The 4,951-nt window shown below is 29.7% G+C and overlaps 1 long non-coding RNA gene across 1 annotated transcript; it reads left to right on the forward strand.

The window, feature by feature from the left end:
• Window positions 1–210: 210 nt before the first annotated feature.
• Window positions 211–3,739, forward strand: LOC129987443 (uncharacterized). Its single transcript, XR_008785585.1, has 3 exons — window positions 211–396; window positions 2,571–2,803; window positions 2,894–3,739. It is a non-coding gene; the product is annotated as an uncharacterized LOC129987443 (long non-coding RNA).
• The last annotated feature ends 1,212 nt before the right edge of the window (window positions 3,740–4,951 follow it).

Below are 4,951 nucleotides of genomic sequence, written 5' to 3' on the forward strand. Positions count from 1 at the left end.
GACAGGCTAATTTTTTATGAAAGTCAGCAGATTTATTTCTCAATTTATCCCAATAATTATTTCGGGTTCGAATTTGGGTAAAAAAATTTCTAATCTTTTCTTAAGGTGATTTGCTGAGTACAAATCTTTAGAAGAAGAGAAAAAATTATAAGAAGTTTCTAGATTCTGGTGAATCTATAAAAACTCAAATGATTAATCGGTTTTCCTATTACTATTGCTTGCACTCCACGTTAGGTTTCCTTTACAAAATATTATGAACTATGTAGTTGTCTTGAATATAGCTTAACTCTATACATTTTATTAACTATCATTGTTTCTTGTGAATGGGTTCTCCATGTCTTTAGTTTCACCTTTTCAAGAATTGCTCATCATTGATACAGAGTTGAATAATAATGGGTAAGTTGCGTTTTTTTTTTTTTTTTTTTTTTTTTTTTTTTTTTAGTATGCGTAAATATATTAATGGAAGATTAGTAGATTTGTTTTTATCTCTTGAAGATGCAAAGAATTGTTATACTGAAATATTAGTTTATAATTTTTTTTCCGAAGAAGCTTATCTTTAATATTTTATAATTTATATGTTAAAAAATTCTTCTTAGATTTGACGATTTAATTTTCATATTTGAGAACATATTTTTAATTTTCAGAATTGTTTTACCTTCTCTTTATAATGGAAATTTTTGTGTTTATTATTAGCAGAAAATTCCATTCCAGATTGTCTTTTGAAATGAATGTAAAACTATTTATTATGTATCACTATTAATATTAAACTTGGAGAAAAAATGACGTTGCATTTTTATTTCGTAATAGCATAGCATTTTAGGCTTCAATCGTCTTGGTCTAGTGCTAGTTTCATTAGGCAGTGCTCTCTGGAAAGGAAGTTTACAGTCGTTCGATTTGTAGGAAAATTAAAAGTCTGAATCTTTGTTCTTTATTAGAAATAGAAGTTGTATTTTGGAATTAATGTATAAAATTTCACTCTTTAAAATTACAGCTTTACATTAGCTAAAGCATGCTATTGAAATAGGCAACTAAACAAATGGAATTTTATTCAAGTTATAAGTGTTGTCACTATTTTTTAAAATTAAATCTGCCGAAAACTAAATGCATAGAAATAAAATTGGTATCAGTGAAAAGTTGACTTTTAAATTCTTAGAAAATTGGTTTCTTTGTTGTATGTTCCAGAATTGTAGAGGAAAATTATCTATTACTAGAAATGAAATTTTGCAATGAGTTTAATTTTTTAATTAAAAAGCTAAAATTTCGAAAAAGTGAATTTTTTTCGGTGAATGACACTCCTCCAGACGTCGCTGTTTGCCAAATTTGATAGCTTTAGGTCCAAAGATATGTCCGAAGAGCGTTGCATTCCTTGTGTAATGAGAATCTTTGCACTGTGTAATATAAAGAAAATCAACTAACCCAAAAATAGGAAAATTTCTTGAAATTTAGTAATACAGGACATGAATTTCGGGTCTATTTCTAGCAACCATATTAATGCTTTTAATAGAACTTCGAATGTTATTGGACTATCTGTGATGACGAGCCGAAATTTTTGAAATGCATCATTTGAACAAATGTCAATACTTAAAAACTTTTATCATTTTTGCTACAATGGTGTGGAAGAAACTAATACAGTATGAAGCATATAAAAGTAACTCTGTTTATATTGAAATTTGGGTCCACAGTTTTTTCAATTGCTCCTTCTTGCTTTGAATTTTTCATGCAGAACGTTTTAACTTTGCTTGTTGCTTTGATAACACATTTTGCAAAATCGTAGCACAATTATAGTTTTTTGGCGTGGTTTTCTTAGCAGGCTTTTACTGGGAGAAATTAATGTTTCATTATCAAAACATTTTGCAAACACTTTCAAAGCCACTGGGATTATTGGTAATTCTAATGAAATAAACTAATAAAAATATGATTATACACCACCTATTGTAAATATTCCAACATATATTTATTGTATAATAAACTCATCAAGGCAAAAGCCCTTGGAAAACCATGCCAGTGTTAAGAAACGTAAAACGTATTTGTTTGATAATCTTTTTTGTTATGTCAATGCAAGCTGAATAAGGTATTCTCCTTTTCTTATCCGAATGTTAATAATAGCAGAAGGCTTTAACACGTCTTGGAATGTTGAGTAAGCTTATATGTTCTGTTATGCAACGAGACGTTCATATATTTGTCTGATATGCTATTACGTTTACGATGCAGATGGTGTATCATTGTATGGCGCAGCTTAGCCAAAGCTGTTTTTTGTTATAAAAACATTGTTCGTTCATTCTGTTATGTTTGCCATTGATTTCAAGTCTATATAAAGACTCCTGTAGAATTTTTTTAAAAATTTTAACATTGATTTAGGTTTAGATTGAGATACAATGGAACCATGTTTAACGAGCATAATTCGCTGAGGGAATCTTATTCGGAATGCAATATACTTGTAGAACGAAACACTTGTCTATACAAATCTGTAAGATACAAGATGTCTTCCACTTCGAAAAGAAATGAAAAAGGCATTTCTTTATATAATTATTTATAATTAGAGATAAAAATAACCACAATTTCTCTTTCAGCTCGTTTCACAAAGAATTTAGATTCCAAAGCGACATTTGCGTCCGTATGCTGTCTATACTGAAACTATCTTCGCTCCAAGTGTCATTCTTCCAATTTCTGGATTAAATATCCAACACTGGGTTTCAAGTAGGTTTGAGGAGAGCGCCTGATCTTAATAATCACACCACACCATGCTTGGATGACGGAGGACTATATTTTCTTTTGGATTTTCCCACTCTATTGGACTAACCAGGTATGTCTACATAATTGTGGCATCCTAGCCTCTTAGCGGTTACTTGTGTGGAAAATTCGGAGATTATATATTTCTTTTCCACTCTTTCAGAATACTCGAGGATTGGATTTTAATGCCTTCCAAGGTTTTTACAAATCGCTCAAAACATTTTTAAAACACAAAAGACAATTTGGCATACGAAGCAATCGAATCCCTTTTCAAAGATGAGTAATAGATCGCAAATCATGAATAACCAGGCAATAAATGCAATCCCATTGAATTAAAAATAAAAGTTGAATATCTTTCCGATACGATATGCATTAAAATCGTTCAGGTGAATTTTCCAAAATACTCAAACTACAATTCAATTATTCCAATAATTTTCATGATTGATAATTTGGAGATCAGCTCTATTCTAAATATTGATTGTCCAAAATCTTTCATTTAACTCCCTATACAGTTTCGTGTCGAGATATTTCTAACTAATATCAAATGTTTCATTGAACTTGTTGACAATTCCTTTGGTTTCTTCATAATACAGCTTCCACTTCTTTCAGTACGTTAAAACGTTAGTTTCGGTGATTACATGCTGTTATTCGAACTTCTGCTTAAGAATTGTGATATAGCAAATCTCGGATTGTGTAGTAAAAATTAAATTCTTAAAAAGGAGACTTTTATTGTTAAAACAAGTTTAACTACTTAATCAAGAGCCGCATCTGGATGTTGAGAATAAAAATCTTATAGTTGATATTTGTTCGTGTCGAAGAATTTTTGTCGAAAACAAGGTTTTATAAGAAAAGGAATAAATTGTTTGTTCAAATATTAAAATTCCAAACACCAAGGCGTACTAGTTTTCTGCTCTATTGGTTATGGAATTTCCTAGATATACTATAGAGAAGTGAGTAAGTGCTGAATACAATCAGACAGATCGAGATAAATTTGTGCACGATGAAAAGAATTTTTCTGGATGATGAAAATGTTAAATAAAAGACTTTTTAACTTTGAGTAGTTTTCAGAATGGCCTAATTTTTTTAAATGAATGAGTGATAAATCGAATTTCTGTTCTATGTGATGGCAGGGGAATACAAAAATTATTGAAATTCTAATGTCACTAGCCTTTTTATAGGAGTTAAATGCGTTATTTTGTAATTCATGTTAAAAGTGTAAGGATTTTTACATTTTAAAAACGTGAAAAGTGCTAGTCGCTGATTCATAAGTGGAACCTATAGTGCACACTTAAATTCCCGATCGTTATCTTAAACATTCTGTTGCTTTTTGAAAGAATTTGCTTATATTTAGGTTTTCTTCAGTTGTCCAATCCAAGTTATACATAAAAAAATCTTTAAATTGCCTTTTATTAGAAGTTTGTGTCATTGGTCAATTCCTACTTATTTCGTTATTCGTGTAGGTTTATATTAATATAGTAAATCTAAATTGTATAAGCGTAGTTGGTAGTCATGCATTTTGTTTGCATCCTTCCCATAATGCTATTCTTATTGCTTTACCTTTATTTAATCAAATCGCAAATTCTCCCGCATGTTATTACATGAAATGTATTATAAAATTTCAGTGGAGGTTTATTTTAACGTTTTCGGCGTGAAGCGAGTCATATTAAATGAAGTCTTAAAATTTATTAATTAAAATTTGGGAAATTACATTTAGTTTTGTATCCATCTAATATAAGAAATACAAAAATCTTATATTGAGATTGCAAATTTGAAACAGTAAGCTGAAGAAATGCAAGGAAAACATTAGTGGTAATGCAGTACGTCTAACTCCAGATTTATACTTACAAATATCTATTTTTAAACTTAAGAATCATTTCATGTATTCTATACAGATGGCATTTTATCGAAAGTTTAATTCTTAATATATTTTGATTGTAATGAATCGAATTATTTCGAGACATGATCGAAAATTACTAGATGTCCATTTTTGACAGTTTCATACCGAATTTTGAGGAAAATGATGTTTAAAATCATGAATCGATGAAAGCAGTGCAGAATATAGGTAATATTTGCATGGAATTTAGAATAATGCTTTTGAGCAAACCGCACGTCTTATTTAATCTGTTTTCCTGCTTTAATTCACCGTTTCGCTCATCATAACTAGCATAAATTCGCCGGGTTTAGTATTTTTAAAATTAGGTTTGTGTTAATTTCAAAAAAG

This window comes from Argiope bruennichi, chromosome 10 (assembly GCF_947563725.1).
Source record: "Argiope bruennichi chromosome 10, qqArgBrue1.1, whole genome shotgun sequence".
Classification (NCBI taxonomy): Eukaryota; Metazoa; Arthropoda; class Arachnida; order Araneae; family Araneidae; genus Argiope; species Argiope bruennichi.